The 16,555-nt window shown below is 43.3% G+C and overlaps 1 protein-coding gene across 1 annotated transcript in view; it reads right to left on the bottom strand.

Annotated features, from left to right (window-relative positions):
• The window catches only part of PCMTD2 (protein-L-isoaspartate (D-aspartate) O-methyltransferase domain containing 2), a 31,162-nt gene extending 22,041 nt beyond the window's left edge, over positions 1 to 9,121 (bottom strand). The window contains exon 1 of the mRNA XM_039349112.1: positions 8,983 to 9,121. The gene's annotated coding sequence lies outside the window, so the exon portion shown is untranslated. The remainder of the gene's footprint in view (positions 1 to 8,982) is intronic.
• Positions 9,122 to 16,555: the final 7,434 nt, after the last annotated feature.

Below are 16,555 nucleotides of genomic sequence, written 5' to 3'. Positions count from 1 at the left end.
TAGTTTCTCTGAAGGTGGCCAAACTCTGCTATGCTGTATGTAAAATTAGGCCGGGGGTAGGCAACCTTGGCTCTTTTATGACTCGTGGACTTCAACTCCCAGAATTCCTGAGCCAGCATGGGGGAAACTATGGCCCCCTCATGACTCGTGGACTTCAACTCCCAGAATTCCTGAGCCAGCATGGAGGAACTATGGTCCCTTCATGACTCGTGGACTTCAACTCCCAGAATTCCTGAGCCAGCATGGGGGAACTATGTCCCCTTCATGACTCGTGGACTTCAACTCCCAGAATTCCTGAGCCAGCATGGGGGAACTATGTCCCCTTCATGACTCGTGGACTTCAACTCCCAGAATTCTTGAGCCACCTTGGCTCAGCTTGGAAACCTCTCCTTTTCCCCTCAATGTGGCTGGCTCAGGAATTCTGGGAGTTGAAGTCCACGAGTCATAAAAGAGCCAAGGTTGCCTACCCCGAATTAGGCTAACTGCCCATTGTTAAACAGGCACCGATTGCAATATGTTAGTCTTTATTGGTGTTTTATTTTTATTTTTTGACTATTATTATGGTTGTTTTTAATGCTTTTATTTGCTGATCTGTGATCGTAATGAAAATTGATTGGCCATTTGAAGTTACAACGGCATTGAAAAAAGAGACTTATAGCTATTTTTCACCCTTAACGCCCATTGCAGCTTCCCTATGGTCATGTGACCAAAATTCAGACGCTGGGCCATTGACTCATATTTATGACGGTTGCGTGTCCTGGCATCATGCGTTCCCCTTTCGTGACCTTTTGACAAGCCAAGTTAATGGGGAAGCCAGATTCACTTAGCAACCGTGTTATTAATTTAACACCTGCAGTGATTCACTTAACAACTGTGGCAGGCCAAGTCATAAAAAGGGGCAAAACTCACTTAACAAATGTCTCGCTGAGCAGCAAAAATTTTGGGCTTAACTGTGGCCATAAATTGAGTACTACCTGTATATACAAAGCACACACAGAAACCTTGTTAATTAATTTCTCTCTTTTTTTAAAGTTTTATTGATTTTCTAATTTTCTAATTTTTGTTAATTAATCTCTTTCTCACCAGAGATTTTCCTTTAAAAATCTCAGAAATAAGAAAGCTGAACTCCAGCTGACTTCTGACATTGTGTGCGCTTTTGTGAAGGAACACAACACAGAAATGTGACAATCTGTATTATCAATGCTCAAAAGACTGTTACTTTATAATAGAAAGAGGAGATCGTACATGGGATACATTCAGGTAATCCTTCACCTCCTTTGGCACCACAAATCTCTGAACAATTCTCTTGGAATTCCTTCCAACAATAATTCACAACTTTGTTAGTGTAACTAGCACCTGATTAAGACACCCGGCAGCTTCAGGATCGAGTTGCAGGTAGTCCTCGACTTACGACCACAACAGAGCACAAAATTTCCGTGGCTAAGGGAGACAGTTGTTAAGTGAGCTTGGCCCCATTTTACGATCTTTCGTACCATAGTTGTTAAGTGAATCACTCCAGCTGTTAAGTTAGTAACACAGCTTTTAAGTGAATTGGGCTTCCCCGCTGACTTTGCTTGCCAGAAGGCTACCAAAGGGGATCACATGACCCCCGGGACACTGCATCCGCCATAAGTATGAGTCAGTTGCCAAGTGTCTGAATTCTGAATATGTTACTATGGGGACGCTGCAACGGTTGTAAGTCTGAAAAATGGTCATAAGTCACTTTTTTCAGTGATGTTGTAATTTTGAACTGCTCTACGTCGAGGATTCCCTGTAACGTTGTGCTCTGAAGCCTGGTTCTTTCCTCAGTGCAGCTGCTGTGTTGGCTCAAATATTGTACGCTAGAGATGAAGCTGACTCAGGAATGACTAACCAGGGTCCTTGTCTAATTTTGCAGTTGCTGAACCCCGAACTGAACAACCTGCTCTCCACGTCTATGGAGGTTATCAGTCATCCAGGCCATGGTTGTCCCAAAGGTGCTTTTTCCAAGAGGCAACTGGACTTTCTTGTTTCTCATCAAAGGACCAGCTGTCTGCACGGAATATACGGTAGTGGCCAAAATTGTGGAAACTTTTTGGGAAAAGTGTATTTTTGGGGTTTGATGGCGAATAACACCCCTTTTTGGGGGGAGTAGCACCATAAAATTATATATCAATGGAAAGATAATTTAATCAAGAATGTAATGCAACGAAGTTTGTTCAATTATCTGTACTGGATTCTATGAAAAGTTATAGCCAAATAACCAGAAAAAGGAAGTGCAACTTGCTTAGGTTGATATGGGATAGCTTTCCTTCATCGGATTGTAGCCAATGAGAGTGAGCGTTTAGAAAGCCAATCGGGTGTCATCTTGTTTTGGCCATAGAGCCAATCAGATCACAGTAGGATTCAGTTATTGATGTCCTGTATTGAAGCTGAGAGGAGGACATTGGTCAGTGTGTTATGTGATGACTATCAATTTGGTTGGGGTTTTTTTTGTGCTCTTTCATTGAGTGAGCTCGTAAAACGTAATAAAGTCACGGTGCAAAGAGTTGACTGGTTGCCCAGAAAGCGATGTAAAATAATATTGTTAAGTGAACAAGGCTACAGTTATAAAGAAATTAGAAGAAAAATGGGTGGAAACTTAACCAAAGGTGGCATTTCTACTGTACACTTTTCCCAAAAGGTTTCCACAATTTTGGCCACTACTGTAAATCCGTCCATTTCCCCACCATCCAGTCAGAGCTGAAGAAGCTTCTTGGGTGAGAAGCGAAACGTCTTCAAAGAAAAACAAGAAAGTCCAGTTGCCTCCTGAAAACAGTCTTTCCTCGTTTCTCTACGCTTAGCTAAACAACAATAACAACAACAACAAAAAACCCCAAACCCTACAATGCAGAATTTTCCATTACACTACCTCAGTTTACAATCGTAATTGTGCCTGGGATTAGGGTTTTAAACTGAGCTGGTCATTAAACGGGTTACCATGTAACCCTGCCTGATTTTACAACCTTTTTTTTTTTGCAGCTGTCATTAAATGATTCACCACAGTCATTAAGTGCATCCATTGTCAACAATGGGCATCTTTGCAAGTAGAAACAAATCGTGGTCATGCGTTCGCGGGACACATGCAGGCTGGTTACTGAACACACCGTGATCATTTAACCACAGGGATGGGAATGAGCTGGCTGTCGTTACTTTGAATCCAGGTTGTAAGTATGACAGTACTGGGAAACCTGTTGTAATATCACTAAGCCAACGATTATAAGTCGAGGATGATCTGTTCTCTACGTTTAGCGACTACCTAATTTAGCCATTACTTACAGTTACTGTATTTTCCGGCGTATAAGACAACTTTCTAAACCATGCAAATCTTCTCCGAAGTCGCAGGCCATCTTATACGCTGAGTTGTCTTATATGGCAGAAAATACCGTATTTTCCGGCATATAAGATGACTTTCTAGCCATGCAAATCTTCTCCGAAGTCGGGGGTCGTCTTATATGCCGAGTCGTCTTATACGCCGGAAGATACAGTACATACTTACAGTTACAAAGGTGATGAAAAAGTGACTTTATAACTAATCCTCGCATGTATGACCTTCACAGGTCTGTAAAGCAAAGAAAAGTTGAAGTAAGATCATAAGCACAGTCGGGATTTCACTTGGCGACCGCTTTGCTTAATGACTGCATTGCCAGTCCCAGTTGTGGCTGCTAAACGAGGACCAGTTGTATTTTTCCTGAAATAGCCTTGAAGTCTAAGTTTGGTCCTGGACGTCTTCTTAAGGAGATGGACTCTGATAGAGGACCTACTCAGAACATGTCCCACCCCAACCATTTCAATAGTCCCCCACTCCAGTTCTTAACATGCACGTCTCAATAGTAGTAATGAGACTTTAGATAGATAACCTTTATTGTCATTTTTTGCTGTGGGCACAACGGCACACATTTAAAAATGAAATTTAGTTGCTTGCTGTCAAAGTGTACACATCATAACGCACATTTAAACATACTATATACAACATATATATAGACCTACACCCTTATTTATAAGTAACATACAACTATTAATCACTTTCCATCTTGAATACATAACGGAAGGAGGAAGCTTCAGAGTTCACAAGGTGGATACTGTATGGAATGGAACTATGACTGAATCGCGATGTTCTGCTTCGGATGCCACGAAGCCCCCTCCTCCCAGAAGATAACAAGGAAAGCAGGTTGTGAAGAGCACGTGTCGTGTCCCAGACAATCTTACGGACCCTGCTCAAGCATCACTTATGTACCATGTCCTGGATGGAAGGGAGGGAACAGCCAATGATCTTTTCTGCTGTCCTCACCACTCTCTGCACCGCCTTCCTGTCTGAAGCAGGGATGCTTCCAAACCAGACTGTGATGCTGTATGACAGGGTGCTCTCGATCGTCCCTCTGTAGAAAGTGGTCAGGACAGGGGAAGGAAGATGTGCTTTTCTCATGTGACGCAAAAATGCAGGCACATTTTCTTTATAATTAAATGCATAATCTACACTTAAAACTGAACCGGATCCCACAAAGAATGAATGATGATGGAAAGGCACATATCTGCTGATCAACCTGAAAATAGTAATTTGGCCACAGAGATCAGAGTAGGTACAAAATTCTATTATACAAACCTGAGATCTGTTTAATTTTGCTGGATCCTTGCCTTAAAACAAATGCAACCTCCAATTCAATATTTCAACCCAAAATCCTCTTAACCAAAATTTTCTTAAATAATTGCTTTAACTGGGGTCATTGTAAGTATCACATTAAAATTTTCACATACTCTCTCTTTTGGCATGCCAGTTTTAATCAGCGAGCACTTTGTAATTTCAAGTGCCATTTAGATAGACTGTTAATAATACATATAGGAAAAAGAGCACAGGAATTTTAATTAGAGTATTTTGCTCTTCTAACAAGAGACTTGTAGAATCAGCCAATCTGGTCTTCAGTTTCCAATTTAATATGTTTTACTTTGGCATGTGTTCAGGAAAACCAATCATCCACTTGTATGTATCAAAACTGTATCAATAAAAATAAAACACACTGCAAAATCTAAATGGGAAATTACCACTTCAGCAGAGTTCCCATTGAACACTTACAAATATTGGTATTGTATTTAGGTGGATTTGGGATAATCTGCAAAACAACAACTCTAAAAAACAGGCACTAAGATACCTATTTGTTATACACCAACCTTTCTCCAGGAGTTCAAACAGATTTACTGATTCTTATCATAACAACAATCTTATGAGGTAGGATAAGCTGAAAGAGTATGATTGAATCACCAAGAGAGTTTCTACAGATGGAGTTGAATCTGCACTATAGGTGGTCCTTAACCTACGACTATCATGGATCCTTGCCCATCATGATTGTAAGTCACAATGTTCACAAAACACGACCTCATGTCACGTGACTGACCTGATTTTATGACCTTTTTACAGGCGTGGTCAAGTGAATCACCCCGATCATTAAGCGAATCCACAGTCATTAAGGAAATGCCTTGGTCGTTAAGTGAACAAAGGTCCGCTCTGTAACTGCCAGTTTTCACCCAAACTGTCATAAAACAGGGTCACTTGACTGCCGGACACTGCAAATGGCCAGGTTGCCAGGCATCTGACCTTTGGTGGAGGGGCGACTGTGGTAACTTTGAATCAGGGTCGCAAGCAGCCCCGAGGTAGGTTTGTCGTAACTTTGAATAGTTGCTAAACAACTGGTCGTAAGTTGAAGAAAACCTACGCTGTTGACAGACTTAAAATGTGTGCAGTAGGCTTGGTTTATAATAGAACAGAATAACAGCGTTGGAAGGGACCTTGTCTCTACCTGCCTAGATAAACCTGTATTTTTTTGGAACTGAGCTGAACCCTTCTGAGCATGAGCAGATGCAGACCTGCTTGATGAGGGATAATCATGGCTTGAAGTGAGGCGGCTGTCAAGGATTTGTGGCTCTGAGAGAACCTTTCCCAGGAGCTATACCTGCCCGAGAGATAATCGCATAAGCAGATTATCACCTATCCCAGGGGCAGGCAGGCTTGGCTCTTTTATGACTCGTGGACTTCAACTCCCAGAATTCCTGAGCCAGCCACGCTGAGGGGAAAGGGAGAGGTTCCCAAGCTGAGCCCTGCTGGCTCAGGAATTCTGGGAGTTGAAGTCCACGAGTCATAAAAGAGCCAAGGTTGAGGACCCCTGATATAGGGCAGGGATAGGCAACCTTGGCTCTTTTGTGGACTTCAACTCCCAGAATTCTTGAGCCAGCCATGCTGAGGGGAAAGGAAGAGTTTCCAAGCTGAGCCATGCTGGCTCAGGAATTCTGGGAGTTAAAGTTCACCAGTCATAAAAGAGCAAAGGTTGCCTACCCCTGGTCTAAACCCAACATTGGGTCCTTCAGTGGCATCCTAGGACAACTCCCAGAATTCCTGACCCAGCGTGGCTCAGCTTGGAAACCTCTCCCTTTCCCCTCAGCGTGGCTGGCTCAGGAATTCTGGGAGTTGAAGTCCACCAGTCATAAAAGAGCCCAGGTTGCCGGCCCCTGCTAGACCAAACTGGCATTGCTCTTTCTTTTCCTCATGAACTGTAAACTCTCCATCTTGTCTATTGTAATATACCTTCAGGTCTACCTTTTCCCAGAAAGACTTGCTTCTGATCCTCAAGTGAAAAGACCCTGTTACCTTACCCCTCCCTCCCTTCTGTCTCTACTCTGGATATCAAATGAGGGTTCCTAGAAGTGAACATACAGAGAAAAGCAAACACAGAATGGATCTCAATAAAGGAGAATATTTATAGCTCCAAGAATGGATGTTCCATGTATTTGTCCTCAGCCTTTTATGGATCCTGCAAAACACGGACCAAAACTAAGAGCTCTAAATGGGATTTAAGTAGAAATGCACCTCTTTCTGGCATTTAGCTGCCGGTGCTTCATATAGCTTAATGCTTATTGTCAGCACATATATTCTCCTTCACTAAACAATATATTCCAAGTTAAAAAGATCCTCCATGCAAAAGACATCTGCTTTCTGACCTGGTTCTCTTATTACAGGGCTATTAGCATGCTTCTACATGCTTTGTTCAAGCACAGAAAGAGATAATTGGTTTGCAGCCAATTCTGGGCACACTTACTGAAAAAAAAAAAATCTCCTGCCTACGCTGCCCTATCACTGTATCCCAGGGGAAGGAGGGTGTGGATGATAATGAATAGCTTTCTGACAACAAAACTCATGTTGTGCAGCCCAGGCCTACTGCAGACAGCCTAGTTTCCAAATGCCAGAAAAAGAAAAAGAAAAAAAGTGTGTTGTGTTTCTTTTTCTGCAATGACCATCACAATCCCTGGCATTTGTTCCATGCAAACAAGAGTGTCAAAACTTTATTCCTTGGATGGTCGCCCAGATGTTCCTTCTATTTACAGCAATGAAGTTGTGCTAAAGAACTTCGCCTATATTCGCAGGACGCAACCTAAAACAGCGGAACTGATTTTCGCACTCAAAGGAAACACTTGGTTTTCAAGGCAAACCAGCCCCGTTTCAGGAAAAACCCAGAGGTACTTTCCAAAAGAAATTCAAAGTACTCAAAAGATATTGCACAGGCATTTCCGAGCAAATCTGTGTCTATGAAGAAATGCACGTTATTAGACATTGGGAAAAACACCTGGTTCTTTTAGAAATGGTCAGGAAAGGCCGCCACAAGACAACATTTGCATAAGTTGCAAGAATGTATAACAGCAGCTTTCACTGTGACAAATACCCACAAGGACTTTTAGGATTAAAAACTAGGATAAATATTTACCTATCTCCAGTATGCGACTGGTGGTGGTGGTGGGGAGAATCTTGCTTAGGAAGAAAGTATTATGAATAAAGGGCAGAAGAAAGTTGCTAATCCTTTCAGCATAAGCAAGCAACACATCATTTCAGGAAAGGCCCACCTCAAGAGAGAGAAATGGGACAATAATTTGGGTATGTGTGCCTGATGTTACTCTACACTACTGAAATGGCTGTGAGCCAGCCTTCTCCGCTCTCCAGATATGCGGACCAATGCCCAGACTCCTCAGCAAAGGCTGGTTGGGGAATTCTGGTAGCCAAATTCCACACATCCGGAGCTCTCTCAGGTTGAGAAACATCTGTTAAGAAGAAATGGCAAAGTCCCATGCGCTGCCAACCATTTATTAACCAAATAAAACAGCTTGCTTTGATGTCATGACACAGAAAAACAACCCAACCAGCAGTCAACATTTAGACCAAAGAGAACTGCAAGGCCAGCCACAAAAAAACCCAGCAGGGTATTATTTTCAGATTAATATTTTCAAGGGCCCTTTGAAGGGTTAAGCAGGGTGAGGGGAATTTTTCCAGATATGGGGGCTACTCCCCTATGATGCACAGCCAATATATGGCAAGTTGGACATTGTGGGAATGCCTAGCAGGGAAATCACTCCCTCTACCCCTCCCCCCATAATGCACAGCCAGTATGGGAGTCTGGGCACTATGGGAATGCCTAGTAGGGAATCCCATCCCCCATTGTGCCCAGCCAGTATGGCAAACTGGGTACTAGGGGAATCCCTAGCAGGGAATTCCCCCCGCCCCCATGGTGCACAGCCAGCAGGGGAAGCCGGGCACCAGGGGACTCCCCAGCTGACCAGAGGCTCTTCTGCTTCCTGGCCTAGGTCACAGCACCCTCTTGGAGTACAACACCCTTCCTATCTTGCCTACCGACCCTGGCCAAGGATGATGGGTCCTGTGGTCCAACCTCTGTGCAGGGCGCCAGAGCGTTTCTAAAACCCCCCCTCCGGGAAAAAAGGGGGGAGGGAGGGCTCACCCCACAGAAGCTGGGGCGGGGGGGGAGGCTGTTGCTAGGGGGCAGAGAGGGGCGGGGGGAGGCTGTTGCTAGGGGGCAGAAAGGGGCGGGGCCTGGCCGCCAGGGCTACCCGGGCGACAGGGGCTCCCCCCCCCGCCTGCCATCACTTGAGGACGGAGGGAGCCCCGAGGAAGAACAGCCGGCGCAGCTCTACCTGTTCCTCCAGCGCCAGCCGCCTCCGCCGGCCCTCCGAGCCGCCAACTCTCCCCCTGCCCAGCCACACGCCGCGTCCTACGGCTGTAAACAGAAGCTCTGCTGCCCAAACAGCCCCCCCCCAGGGCAGCGCCACTGCGCAGGCGCCGCCGCGTGAGCGCCTCTGACGTCACGCGCTGGACGAGGCGGGCGGCGGGCGGGAGGGAACGTACCATACGGGCCGAAAGGGAAGGGTGGGCGAAGGAGAAGGGTCTACCTTGTCTTGCGCGGGGGTGTCTGGGTGAACACGTGTTTGGAAGAGAAGGCGGGAGAAGCGTGTGAATGCCGAGCTAAAAAGGCTGTATCTAGGACTGATTAACAAATGAGAGCGTTTACTCTCCGTGGTTCATTAATACTCCCACTTAGCCTTCCTGCTAATGGCTACAAAAACTGCTAGAGATGCGACATACAGGTAGCCCCGACTTACAACCGTTCGTTTAGTGACCATTTCAAGTTACCATGGCAGCTGAAAAAAAATGCCTTATGACCCTTTGTTCGTGATCCGTTTTGGTGACCTTCTGACAAGCAAAATCAAGGGGGGAAGCCAGATTCACTTAACAACCAGGTTACCAACTTAGCAACTGTAGTGATTCACTTAACAGCGATGTCAAGAAAAGTTGTAAATGGGGCAAAGCCTTGCTTAACAATAAAAAAAAAATGGGGCTCAGTTGTGATTGCAAGTCAAGGACTACCTGGATGTGTTTACTCCCACCCCAGCTCCGACAATGCGAAAAAAGTCATGATATGTCACGACACATCACGTGATGCAGCAAGTTTGACACCCGTGCCTTACAGGGACATGATAAAAATTGCAAGAAGCTTATCATTGGGTGTTCATTTTTGTGTTTTTATGCAGTTTTCTTAATTTCAACAAGGACCATGTGGCGTGATCACAAGATGGCGTTCTTGCTCAAGTTGTTGTGTATAGTAGGTAGAAAACTTATTAGTTTAAATATGAGATAGTAGATATCAAGAGAAAAAAAGAGGAAGTATTAAATGTTGAAATAAGAGACATTTTGGTTACTAAATTTAAGATATTTGGAAACTAACAGAAAATAAGAATGTTATATTGTATTACTAATGAGTTGATGTAAGATGGTGAGAATTCAAATAGATAAAGACGTGTATCCTGAACATTAGATCTTATGATGAATTGTGATAAAGGGAATTGGGGTTATTTAAAATTTGGAAATTATAAATATTAAATGTTAAATTTAAATGTTAATGGGAAACTAAAAATTGGGAAAAAACAATTAGTATATTGATTGTCTATATAAAGATGGAATGTTAAAATAACTAGGATATGTATAAACTAAAAATTAATGATAAATGTAAGAAAGTTATTTTTATTTAATCGATATAATAAGAATTGTATTAGTTTAAATATGAGACAGTAAATACTAAGGGGAAAAAAGAGGAAATATCTAATGTAATAGTTTGAGATCTGTGCTAAAGATACTTGTATGTTATTGAATTATCGATTAACTCAGCCTCCCCGTTGCTTTTTAAAAATTTAAATGTAAAACTAGAAAAATCAATAAAATTTTCTTAAAAAAAAAAAGAAAGCTTCCTAAAGACAAATTGGATAGCAATACATCCTGCAGCCAAGAAGTCTTTACACACATTTGCGCTACTCAGGTGACCCTGAGGACACAGCTAAACCTCCAAATGGCCCCCAATGACTCTCTAAAACACGGGTGTCAAACTCGACTGTGTCACGTGATGTGTCGCCATGTTTTTTGCCTTTGCAGAACTGGGGTGGGCGTGGCCTGTGCATGACACCCCTGCTCTAAAAGAAGGCAAATGACCAGCTGTCTGCAAGGAGTATAAATCCTTCCATTACCCCACCATCCGGTCAGAGCTGAAGAAGCTTCTTGGATGAGAAGCGAAACGTCTTCAAAGAAAAAACGAGAAAGTCCAGCTGCCTCGTGAAAAAAGCACCTTTGGGACTTAAAATACATTCGATAGGAGTGGTTCCCAACCTTTCCAGCTTGGCAGCCCGGCCCTGTGTGTGTCTGGTAGGCGCATGCCTGCACGCACAACTCCATTGGTCTGGACCAGGGATAGGCAACCTTGGCTCTTTTATGACTCGTGGACTTCAACTCCCAGAATTCCTGAGCCAGCATGAGGGAACTATGGCCCTCTCATGACTCAGGGACTACAACTCCCAGAATTCCTGAGCCAGCATTGCTCAGCTTGGAAACCTCTCCCTTTCCACTCAGCGTGGCTGGCTCAGGAATTCTGGGAGTTGAAGTCCACATCTCTTAAAAGTACCCAAGGCTGAGAAACAGTGGGCTAGGCCAGGGGTAGGCAACCTTGGCTCTTTTATGAATGGTGGACTTCAACTCCCAGAATTCCTGAGCCAATATGGCTCAGCTTGGAAACCTCTCCCTTTTCCCTCAGCATGGCTGGCTCAGGAATTCTGGGAGTTGAAGTCCTCGAGTCATAAAAGAGCCAAGGTTGCCTACCCCTGTCCTAGTGATTAGCCCAAAGTCACTCAGACAGCTTTTTTCGTCTGGACAGTGGGCGCATGCCCCATCCATTTGTGCGAGTGGAGCTTCACACCCAAGTGCAACAGCCCATAGCTCATGTGAGTGGAGCTTCATGCGCAAGTGTGCTTGCCCAGTTTTGAACAGGCCGCAGCCCAGGGGTTGGGGAGCCCTGTTCTACAGGTAGTCCTCGACTAACAACCACAAGCGAGCCCAAAATTTCTGTTGCTAAGTGAGACAGATGGTGCGAGTTTTGCCTCATTCTATGACGGTTCTTGCCACAACTGTTAAGCGAATCACTGCAGTTGTTAAATGAATTACTTGCTTGTTAAGGATAACCGATTTCCCCCTTGACTTTGCTTGTCATGTGATCACAAAGGGTGATCACATGACCCTGGGCCAGTGCCACAGTCACAAATATCGTATTTCTCCAAAAAAATAAGACCCCACTTGAAAATAAGCCCTAGCATGATTTTTCAGGATGCTCGTAATATAAGCCCCACCCCCAAAATAAGCCCCAGTTAAAATCATCAGCCAGATGAATGCATGTAGTACCATATTTTCCCCAAAATAAGACCTAACCGGAAAATTAACCCTAATGCGTCTTTTGGAGCAAAAATTAATATAAAGCCCGGTAAAGAAGAGGGAGTCAAGCTATTTTCCAAAGCACCTGAAGGCAGGACAAGAAGCAATGGATGGAAACTAATCAAGGAGAGAAGCAACCTAGAACTAAGGAGAAACTTCCTGACAGTGAGAACAATTAACCAGTGGAACAACCTGCCTCCAGAAGTGGTGAATGTTCCAACACTGGAAGTCTTTAAGAAGAGACTGGACAGCCATTTGTCTGAAATGGTATAGGGTTTCCTCCCTGAGCAGGGGGTTGGACTAGATGACCTCCAAGGTCCCTTCGAACTTTTGTATTATTATTATTATGGATCATCGCACAGTCAGCCAGATGTTCAGACTGGATTTGGCATTTTGTCTACCTATCGAGTCCTTACCCAGGACCTGGGATAGGCAGATGTGGATGTTTGATGGTATTACAGGTATTGTCGCAGGATGGAAGCAATTCCTAGTAAGTCCGCCTTTTGCAATTGACCAATAGCGAATTTGCCAATGCCAAAGGTGTTCAAGTGGTGCTCCAGTTGTTTTGGATTGCACCCAAGGAGCCTATTACTATTGGTACTACCCTTGTTTGCTTTTGCCACAGTCTTTCTATTTCTATTTGTAGGTCTTTGTATTTTGTTATCTTCTCCAGTTCTTTCTCTTCTATTCTGCTATCTCCAGGCACTGCCACGTCCACTATCCAGACTTTTTTGTCTTTCTTATCGACAATTGTTAAGTCGGGGGTGTTATGTTGCAGGTGCTTGTCTGTTTGAATTCTGAAGTCCCAGAGCAGTTTAATTTTATCATTTTCTATGACTTTCTCTATTTTATGATCCCACCCGTTTTTGCTTACAGGCAAATGATATTTTTTGCAGATCTTCCAATGCACCATTGTTGCTACTTTGTCATGCCGCTGCTTGTAGTCAGTCTGGGCGATCTTCTTGCAATTGCTTACCAAGTGGTCCACTGTTTCTTCAGCTTCTTTGCATAGGTGGCACTTACTGTCTGTTGCTGTCTTCTCAATTTATTATTATTATTGTTGTTGTTATTATTATTATTATTATTATTATTATTTTTGGGGAAACACGGGTACATGCCATTTGCCAAGCATCTGACTTTTGATCACATGCACATGGGGATGCTGCAAGGGTTGTAAGTGTGAAAACAGGCCACGCCTCACTTTTTTCAGTGCCGTTGTACCTGAGCAGTCGGGACATTGGAGAAAGGTTGAGATAAATGGGAGCAGAGACTGGAAGGTAAATCCTTTGATCAGAGTGAAGGAAGTAGGAACTTTTAACTTCGTAAGGAGAAGGCTGAGAAGGAAACTGATGGCATCGTTCAAATATCAGAAAAGATGGTTAGATCTAAGAATCCAAGGTCTGTGATTTGATTTCCCAGATGACTTACCAGGGAATAGGGATCTTAAGTTGGTAGGAAGATGCTAAGACTTCAGTGTTAAAAGAAAGAGATTCCATACTAAGCAATTTCACAATAAACTGATTCCTAAGTACAAATACTCCTCGGTTTACAACAGTTCATTTAGTGACTTCTCCACGTTACAATGGCACTGAAAAAAGTGACTTATGAGCATTTTTCATACATAACGACCATTGCAGCATCAGGATCAAAATTCAGACGCTTGACAACTGACTCATACGTATGACCTTTGCAGTGTCCCAAGTCACGCGATCCCCTTCGGCGATCTTCTGGCAAGCAAAGTCAGAAGGTGGGGCAGCCAAGATCCACTTAACAACTGTGGCTAATTTAATAAAGGCACTTAACAACGGTGGCAAGAAAGGTCGTAAAATGGCACAAACCTCACTTAACAACTGACTCGCTTAGCCACAGAAATTTTGGGCTCAATTGTGGTCGTACGTCGAGCGCACCTGTAATTGTTTTGTCAATGACTCAATTGTTGAAGTGATGAATAACAAAATAGCAAAGTTGGAAGGGACCTCGGAGGTCTTCTAGTCCAACCATGGTGAAAAAAGTAAGGTTCTATATTTAGGCAAGAAAAAACAAATGTATGACATGTGAGAGGGATCTCGGAGTCCTAGTGGACAATCATTTAAATATGAGCCAGCCGTGTACTGCAGCTGCCAAAAAAGCCAACACAGTGCTGGGCTGCATTAACAGAGGGATAGAATCAAGATCACGTGAAGTATTAATACCACTTTACAATGCCTTGGTAAGGCCACACTTGGAATACTGCATCCAGTTTTGGTCACCATGATTAAAAAAGATGTTGAGACTCTAGAAAGAGTACAGAGAAGAGCAACAAAGATGATTAGGGGACTGGAGGCTAAAGCATATAAGGAAGCTGCTGGAATTGGGTATGTCTAGTTTAATGAAGAGAAGGACGAGGGGGGACATGATAGCAGTGTTCCAATATCTCAGGGGCTGCCCCAAAGAAGAGGGAGTCAAGCTATTCTCCAAAGGCCTGAAGGCAGGACAAGAAGCAACGGATGGAAACTAATCAAGGAGAGAAGCAACCTAGAACTAAGGAGAAACTTCCTGACAGTAGAACAATTAACCAGTGGAACAACCTGCCTCCAGAAGTGGTGAATGCTCCAACACTGGAAGTTTTTAAGAAGAGACTGGACAGCCATTTGTCTGAAATGGTATAGGGTTTCCTGCCTGAGCAGGGGGTTGGACTAGATGACCTCCAAGGTCCCTTCCAACTTTATTATCATCATATCATCATCATCATATTATATCATCATCGCACAGTCAGCCAGATGTTCAGACTGGATTTGGCATTTTGTCTACCTATCGAGTCCTTACCCAGGACCTGGGATAGGCAGATGTGGATGTTTGATGGTATTACAGGTATCGTCGCAGGATGGAAGCAGTTCCTAATAAGGCCGCCTTTTGCAATTGACTAATAGCAAATTTGTCAATGCCAATGGTGTTCAAGTGGTGCTCCAGTTGTTTTGGGATTGCACCCAAGGAGCCTATGACTATTGGTACTACCCTTGCTTGCTTTTGCCACAGTCTTTCTATTTCTATTTGTAGGTCTTTGTATTTTGTTATCTTCTCCAGTTCTTTCTCTTCTATTCTGCTGTCTCCAGGCACTGCCACGTCCACTATCCAGACTTTTTTGTCTTTCTTATCGACAATTGTTAAGTCTGGGGTGTTATGTTGCAGGTGCTTGTCTGTTTGAATTCTGAAGTCCCAGAGCAGTTTAATTTTATCATTTTCTATGACTTTCTCTATTTTATGATCCCACCAGTTTTTGCTTACAGGCAAATGATATTTTTTGCAGATCTTCCAATGCACCATTGTTGCTACTTTGTCATGCCGCTGCTTGTAATCAGTCTGTGCAATCTTCTTGCAACAGCTTACCAAGTGGTCCACTGTTTCTTCAGCTTCTTTGCATAGGCGGCACTTACTGTCTGTTGCTGTCTTCTCAATTTTGACTTTGTATGCATTTGTCCTTAAGGCTTGGTCTTGTGCAGCCAGAATTAGTCCCTCGGTCTCTTTCTTCAATTTTCCTGCTCTTAGCCATTGCCAGGTTTTATTATTATCTGCTTTCCCAGCTATTTTTTTCATGTATTGGCCATGTAGTGCTTTGTCTTCCCATGCCTCTATTCTGTTCTTCATTTGGTCTTTCTTGTAGGCCAGTTTGGTCTCTCCAGTAGTTAGTAAGCCTTCCTGATATACTAATTTCAGTGCATCTTCATCATTGTTCTTCAGATATTCTTCCAAAGCCATTTTTTCTTCTTCAACCATCTGATGTACTTGTAGCATTCCACGCCCACCTATTTGCCTTGGTAGATAAAGTCTATCAATGTCACTGCGTGGATGAAGGGCGTGATTCATTGTCATTATTTTTCTGGTCTGCCTATCCATTGCTTTTAGTTCTGCTTGAGTCCAGTCCACTATTCCAGCTGTGTACCTAATGACTGGGATTGCCCAGGTGTTGATTGCCTTTATGGTATTTCCTCCATTGAGTTTGGATTTTAAGATCTTCTTCACTCTCTTGATGTATTCACCTCTAATCTTTTTCTTGACTTCAGTGTGCTTGATGTTGTCAGCTTGAAGGATACCCAAGTATTTGTAGTATTCTTCCTCGTCCAGACTCTTAATGTTATTTTCGTGGGGCATCTTGATTCCTTCAGTTTTCACTATTTTTCCTTGTTTGATAGTAAGTGTGGCACATTTGTCCAAGCCAAACTCCATTACAATATCTTGGCTATATATACGGACAGTGTTGAGCAGCGATTCTATTTCAGATGATGTTTTTCCATACAGCTTCAGATCATCCATGTAAAGGAGGTGGGATAGTCTAGCAGATGTTTTTGATGTTTGATAGCCATGTCCTGAGTTATTCAGTATTGTTGACAGAGGAAACAGTGCAATAACAAATAGTAATGGTGATAATGAATCTCCTTGAAATATTCCTCTCTTGATCCCAGCAGCTTCTCACCATTGATCTGC

The sequence above is a fragment of the Crotalus tigris genome, unplaced genomic scaffold, assembly GCF_016545835.1.
Source record: "Crotalus tigris isolate CLP2741 ecotype Arizona unplaced genomic scaffold, ASM1654583v1 scf7180000017536.10889498, whole genome shotgun sequence".
Lineage (NCBI taxonomy): Eukaryota > Metazoa > Chordata > Lepidosauria > Squamata > Viperidae > Crotalus > Crotalus tigris.
Note: the sequence above shows the minus strand (reverse complement) of the source record. Positions and strands in the feature narration are given on the sequence as shown.